Raw genomic sequence first — 7,729 nt, 5'->3', positions numbered from 1 at the left:
ATCTTGAGAGACAGACTCTCTTCACAGAGCCCTGGCTGTCCCAGAACTGTGTAGACCATTGCTTTCTTTTTATTTTTAATTATAGACCATAGGGCATGACGGTTCCTTTCAGTTGAAAATGTTTTCTAATTTTTGCTACTGCACAAAAAAGATACTATCCTTGGGAAAATAAGTTTAGTCTGTGTGGTGTTTGAATAGGCTTAGCCTCTACAGACTTGTGAGTTTGAATGTTTGGCCCATGGGAAGTAGCACTATTAGCTTGTGTGGCCTTGTTGGAGGAGGTGTGGCACTGTGGAGGTGAGCTTTTGAGGTCTCACGCTCAAGTTCCACCCAGTGTGGAACACAGTATCTCCTGCAGCCAGTGGATCAAGATGAAGAATTCTTGGCTCCTTCAGCACCAGGTCTGCCTGCACACTGCCATGCTTCCTGCCATGACGATAATGGACTGAACCTCTGAACCTGTAAGCCAGCTCCAATTAAATGTTGACCTTTATAAGACTTGCCTTGATCACGGTGTCTCTTCACAGCAACTGAAACCCTAGCTAAGATAGTCTGTTTACATCAAGACCTCTAATTACCCCCACTTTCTTAGTACTTTCGCACTTTGAACACAGAAATCTCTACTGCTCACTGCCCCAACATAGCAGCAGTAGTAGTATGGCTTTAAGAAAGAGTATTCTGGAAGGTAGTGGGTTGTGGTGGTTTTGTCAATTTGACACAATCTAGAATCAGCTGGGAAGAAAGTCTCAATGAAGGATTATCCAGGTGAGATTGGCTTGTGGGCATACTGTTCTTACACCTCAGTTTCTTGCTCTGTAAAATGGTCACAAAACGGTACTTACTATATTCTCCTGTGATAACAGTACCTGGACCATGGTGGGTACTTAACATGTGCTACTGGTTTCCTGTCCCCACTGGAGGGGCTGGAGGGACCGATTTACATTTATCCCCCAACATCAAGAACCAAATCCGTGTTCTGGAGAACCGGAGAAGCAGTCCTTCTTTTGGGAAGGGTCCGTAAGCTGTGAATGTAAAATGTCAGCTGACACTGACTTGTTCAAAGTTCTCTCCCCAGAACAGAGGCATCCCTTTACATCACAAGATGGAAATAGTTTCTCAGGTGGATATTTATTCTTCACAATAAACTGTGTAATTTCAAACTAACCTTACTATAATTGTGTATATAATTATGCACATTATATACACACTTTCAATTATAATTCAGCCATTACTGACATGAAGATAGCAGGCGAATACAAGCACTGGATGAGAAATGACAAAGGTGAGAAGAAAATGAAAGGGGTCAGCGGTTCCAGGGAGCCAGCGCCTTCAATTTGAGGAAGTATAGCATACCCTTGCTCAAGGCTCCTGGGTGACGCTGTATAGCCGAACAGCTAAGATCAGCATCTCTTAGCAACACGAGGACCATTCCCCATCTTGGTTTTGTTTTCTTTTGTTTACTGTTTCGGTTATCCATGTGGGTGTTTTGGCTGATGTATGCCGTGGACCACATTTGTGCAATGCCTGAGGAGGAGGGGGTGAGATGCCCTGGAACTGGAGTAACAGATGGTTGAGATCTGCCATATGGGTGATGGGAACCACACACCAGTCCTCTGCAAGAGCAGCCAGTGGTGCCTAACTGCTGAGTTTAAGTATTGCATTCCATTGGTTTTGCCATTCTTGTTTCTGTCTCCTCCCATCTCTGCCTCTAGCTCCTCCCAGCCAGGCCCACATCAGCGGCTCACACTCCATTATTCCTAGTACCGATACTCATTCCATATAATTGCCACGTTTCTCTCCCAGGCTAAAATAGTCTCACAGAGACAGACATACCTGTGTGTGCATATACAACCTTTCTCTTTTCACTGTCCTATGGAAACAGATCGTCTATGAGGCCATAGCAAGGATGGTCTCATCCATACATACTTATTAGCTCTGCCTCCTCACACCTTCTGCACGCAGCATTAATAGCTTTATGGTGATTGACATACCAGAAAAATACACACACGCACACACACATACACAAGCTTTTGTGTGTCAACTTGACACAGCTGAAGTTATCACAGAGAAAGGAGCTTCAGTTGAGGAAATGCCTCCATGAGATCCAGCTGTAAGGCATTTTCTCAATTAGTGATCAAGGGGGAAAGGCCCCTTGTGGGTGGGACCATTTCTGGGCTGGTAGTCTTGGTTCTATAAGAGAGCAGGCTGAGCAAGCTAGGGTAAGCAAGCCAGTAAGAAATATCCCTCCATGGCCTCTGCATCAGCTCCTGCTTCCTGACCTGCTTGAGTTCCAGTCCTGACTTCCTTGGTGATGAACAACAATGTGGAAATGTAAGCTGAATAAACCCTTTCCTCCCCAACTTGCTTCTTGGTCATGATGTTTGTGCAGGAATAGAAACCCCGACTAAGACAAATATATATGTAAAGAATATTGTTGAAAGTCAAGTTGAAATAAGGAGATTTGGGGTGATTTCACATGGTACTTAGTGTTCAGGCCTCACCCTCATGGTTACCAACAGTCTTCTATTTTGCTTATTCACTTATTTGTTGCCCTCCATCCCAAGAAATGAGTGCTCTGTCTACAAAGGCAAGTTGTCGGGGCTCCATTCACATGCTATAATATGCCTAGTTGTGGGATAGCAAAGCAGCCCACAGGCGGCCAGGGAAGGAGTGAAGGGTCGCTGAAAAGGGAAGCATAACACATCAAGACAAATGTACCAAGAGAATCTCTCTCAGAACAATACACTACAGCTGCCCCTTGTTTGCGCTCAGTGATCTCTGCCTAAATAGGAGTCGTCTTTGCCTTGGAGTCCTCAGAGAACCCAAAAATCAAAACAGAAGAAGAAGAAAAAGAAGGAGAAGATGGAGGAGGAGATAAAGATGAGGAGGAGGAGGAATTTTTAAATGAAAAAGACTACCTCCTTTCCTCTCCTGTACCCCATGTCCCGAAGGTTTCAGACCTCTTCCTCTTAAAAGCCTGATTCAAAGGGAAAGAGGGAAAGACCCCCTTCACACTACAACCCAAGGTGCTAAAGCACTGTGCTCATTGCTTGCATTTTAATGTTCAAAATTTCTTTTAAGCTCAACAATACAGTTTGTGTCCAGGAAGAGAGAGGAGACCCTGGGGACCACTTGAGCACTCACCACAGAGACCTGGGTACCCACCTGAGGAGCAAGAGCAAGCCCAGGCTCAATGGCCATCCCAACTGTCTGGGTCCCATTTCCTCCTTTGTGAAAATGAGTGTCTTGAGCATCCAGCTTCCAGAGGCACGCCCATTTCCACCTAACATTCTCTTCACCAAAGTCTGACTGCATGGTTCCCCCACACAGACCCCAAGAAGTCTGAGCTTGCCACAGTCCATGAGGAGGGTCTTGGAAATGCAGATGGGAAAGCCATCTGTGCTGGTTCCCTCCCTGCCCTAAAGTGTCCCCATTCGCCAAGAAACGTGTGGCTTTATAATAGTAGAGAACCAGCAGTCCCTGAGGATGCTTAAGTTCTTATGACACCATTTGTTTCCAGCTTGACTCACAAAACCAAGCTCTACACAGCCAATGGGGCGTTTTCTTTTGACATGACAAGCCCCTGTGGCTCAGCAGCCCACAGTTCCTGATTCCCGCTTTCTGTCAGAGGTCTGCTTCTGATCTAGCACTCTCTACCTGGACAAGAGTTCAGAAGAAACAGGCCTGTACATCCTAGGCATCAACCCAAAGGCTGAGACGTGATGGGTGCGTGCCCCTTCCAGGGAGTGGGATATAGCACGTACCTCCATCCCTGAGGCCTGAAGGTGAGTCTGACTGGTGTCAGGTTTCTTAAAGGCTTTCCTTAGTGAGGGAAATGATCCTAAGAGTATCTCATGCATGCTTTAGGACCCCAGCACAAACTATTGAGAAGAGAAACTACTGGAGACCAGGACCATTAAAACACTGGACAACACTAGGTCCTCAGTGACAGAGCTGAGCGACTGTTATCTGTTACTGGCCCCCTTGGAGCACACTCATGTGTTTAAGCCAGATGAGTCTTGGTTCCTGTCTTTGCAGCTGGATGCCTACTAACACATCCAGAGCCTAAACTAATAGACTCTATTGGCATATACAGCTTTCTCATTTCAGCTGTTTCCTGTCCATAATTATATGCTTTGCCCCACCTCCCTAATATGCCCACTCCTCAACTGTCTACTCCGACTTGCATTCATCCACTATGCTCCATTGAAGTGAACGTGCTCTGACCTCCCCCAGTGCAGAATTTGTCAAATACACCTCTGTTTGATGTGACTGCAGCACACCTGTCAACTGCACTAGACTGTGAACTTCTTGTGGGCAGCAGTGTCAAGGACCAACCTATGCCTCTGGCTCACTCTGCCAGAAGCACTGAATGACACAATACTCTCCCCCTTCCTGCCACCACCCCTCCTGCAGTGCAGATACTTTGTATCTTGATGTGGGTGGGCGCCTTGTCCAGTGGGAATGGTTTCTAAATGGCTTTCAGAGTCTAACATGGAAGTACCACTTTCAGAGTGCACCACTGAAAATGATTTAGGGCTTTGGGTGCACCCTTGTGTTCATGTCAACAAAAGAAATGGACAAAAATGAAGGTGTGACCTATTGTGTTTGGAGAGTAAAGGAATCTAGTCGGAAAGCTCAGCTCTAAGATGCACAGATGCTAAGGCCTGGAGGAACTATATGCCCACTCCACCGCATATATATGCACCACGGCATCAGTGTTGGACTGGTCTTCAGCGACCCGCACTCTTCAAAGGGAACTGTGAAACAAGGACTCGGACCATGGCTCCCATGTGCTGAATCAGCTCTACTGAAGCTCTCTGCTCTTAACACTGTGTGGCTGGGGCTCCATGCAGTCGTCTGTACTGCGCATCTGTTGCTCCTCTGCCTCTTTCCTATCCCTTTCCAGAGTCACACACACCCTGCTTCAATCTCATCCTGGAAATACATGCGGCTGTGGCAGCAGCTCAAATGAGTGGGCAGATACAAAAGATGTAGAATATACATACATAAGGCTGATAACCTGGGCCCGACAACTTCAGCAACACCTTATTCATTCAGGCTCAGACTCACCCTTTCTGAAAATTAGCTGATGTGTAGTGTGGTAGCGTCAACAAGTTCACTAAGGTTGTGATGACAATGCCAGTCACATACTCTATCCGTCTTGCTATGGAGAGCAAAACTCCCAAGGGGAATAATGTGGTGAAGGGAGAAAATACAGTACTGGGACAGGCAGGCCCCAGAGGCTGCGGGCTGCAGAGCTGAACACCACGGTAAACGTTTAGCCCATCCCATGTTCTTAAACCCGAATCAAGCCTTAAAAACACAATCAGGAGAATTATCTGCTGTAGACATCCTCCTCTAACTCTTCACTGCCTGAAAAACACATGAATGCTAGACTGGAGACATTCCACCATCAGAATGTACTGAATGCTTACTGTATGCTAGCATTAGGAGGCAAAAGAATGCTCTCCCTCACTGGGGAGTCCTTGAAACACGAAGGAAGAGGGACAAAACTTGGTGACCAGGGTGGGAATGAACCAGCAGAAATGGCACTTCCAGGAAGACTGATATCACGTGGGAATGCCCACACAGGCTTCAGGGCCTGCACCTAAAATGTCTTATGAAAAGGAAAAGTCTCCTGGGCCTCCAACTTTAGTCTCAGAGACAAGGGAGTGCATCCAAAGGCAGGGGTCTGACTCTGTGGTGGGTGGACTGAAGCACTATGGGACACAGACGGGACCCAGCCACAGGCTGCCCTTGGCTTCATTTCCTTGGTGCATTTATGGGACCTCCCCTAGCACATCCCCAGTGTCCAGCCTTTCTTTTCTAAACATTTCTGTCTTCTGCATCCACAGTTTTCCTTTCTAGTCCTTCCTCTCTGCCTAGATCCCCTCGTGTCCCTATAAAGTCTTTGCACGTTCCTGGGCATGGAGGGGGTCCCCTGTATATCCTCTTGTATGGCTTACTTGGTCAAATGGGTCATGTCTTTACCTTTAGCAGACACTGACCCTGCCTGCAGGATTTTTCCTCTTGTAGAGGACTTGTGGACCTGCAGCCCCAGGACACAAGGTGACATACACAGCAAGAACACCCAAACAGTGAGATCCTGGTGCCCGGATAAACAGGGAGCTCCTAGCGGCCTCCCCACAGAGCACAGCACATCTTCAGAGAGGTGTAGTCTCTTCTATTTACAGTGCCCCACACTGAACCCCTCACCCTGGGAGCCTGATTTGGGTGAATCATCTTAACCTTCCCTTTGGAGGGTGATCTGATTCTTTTTCTATTCTTGATGATCAGAAAACAACACAGCAGCATGAGAGAAAATAAAAGGCCTTGGCTTCTCTTTTGGAAAGCTGGGCTTGCATCTCAGCAGCAGCAGCAGCAGCAGCAGCAGCAGCAGCAGCAGCAATCCAACGGCTCACTAGAAAGACGTAATTAGCCACGGACATTGTGCTATACCTGAAGCATCCCATGAGCGCTAACTCTCAGGGCTGTGAGCACACCTTAGCAGTTCACAGGACCGTGCCCATTATCAAGCTTAAGATTTTCTGCCCTGCCTCCCATTGCACAACAAAACTGGCAAGTCACATAAAACTCTGGAACTTCAGGAATATCTCGAAGCAGTGGCATTTGTGAAATGTCTGAAGGAAAAAAAAAAAAAAAAGAGGATCTGGGCCTTTGGGCCAAGCAAGAAGGTATGCTGCCAAGTGACAACGTGGAGCACATGTGACCTAGCATTTGGACTGCAAGGTTCATGTCCAAGAAATCTTAGAGTTCAAGGTGGAGAGACAGACATAGGTACGTGGTTCCTTGGAACATACAGGGCCGTGTGTGTGTGTGTATGTGTGTGTATGTTTACATGCTTGCATCTGGGGAGGGGTGTAGGGTCACTGTATTCAGCAAGGGAATACACCAAAGCACAGACTATTCCTTGAAGACACGAAATACAAGCATTATACAAAAACGCTCTGAAGCCCTGAGCGCTACAATGTCCAGTCCATGAGGAATGTCTTGGTACTTCAGTCAGCTCATTTGTAAAATGAGATGCTCAGCCCTGTACTAAACAAACGCTTGGTGCTCAGATACCACTGCCATCATCTGGGAGAGAAACCGATAGGAAACAGAAGGGAGAAGACAAAAATCTCAACTTTTTCCTCATAGTGCTCACCCCTCATGCCCATCAGAGATCAAAAATGGTACTGGGCTGGCAGATCTAAAGCTCAGACATTTCATGGGGGTTCCTTCTGTAGAAGCAGCCATTCAGCAAAGAATCTCTCTGGATCCTAGTCTGGGTTAGCCTTGTAAAGTGAACTGATAGCTATGTGGTGGTTTTCTCAAACACTCGTCTTCACAAATGTGTGGCTGAAGAAGGCATGCCGGTATGCCTGTGCATCCCCAGAGGGACTCTCCCGAAGCTGCCCTCTAACTCAGCAGAGGCTGGGACTCCAAGAGAAAGTGTTGTCTCATAGAGGAATGCAGCCTGCCACCTCTTCTCCTGTGGATCCATGAGGACTCTAGAAAACAAACCGGTGTCAAATTATGAGCAGATGTTAGTCAAAGGCAACAAAATCTTACAGGTCTCCAAATTCTATCTGTGACAGATCACTTTGTTCCCCTTTCCAGAATCCAGAGGCCCAAAGTTTAGGAGAGTTCCAACTCTAGATAAAGAAGTCCTAATGTTGAATCTGAGAAGAAACTCCAAGAATGCCTAGTTCAAATCCACCCT

General features: G+C 46.9%; 1 long non-coding RNA gene across 4 annotated transcripts in view; it reads right to left on the bottom strand.

Annotated features, from left to right (window-relative positions):
- Nucleotides 1-1,109: 1,109 nt before the first annotated feature.
- Gm21388 overlaps nt 1,110-7,729 on the bottom strand; it is a 52,728-nt gene continuing 46,108 nt past the window's right edge. For all 4 annotated transcript variants that reach the window (XR_880758.2, XR_389670.3, XR_140563.4 and 1 more), the window contains one exon: nt 1,110-7,517. This is a non-coding gene — a long non-coding RNA (predicted gene, 21388). The remainder of the gene's footprint in view (nt 7,518-7,729) is intronic.

Source organism: Mus musculus, chromosome 3 (assembly GCF_000001635.26).
Source record: "Mus musculus strain C57BL/6J chromosome 3, GRCm38.p6 C57BL/6J".
NCBI classification, from domain to species: domain Eukaryota; kingdom Metazoa; phylum Chordata; class Mammalia; order Rodentia; family Muridae; genus Mus; species Mus musculus.
Note: the sequence above shows the minus strand (reverse complement) of the source record. Positions and strands in the feature narration are given on the sequence as shown.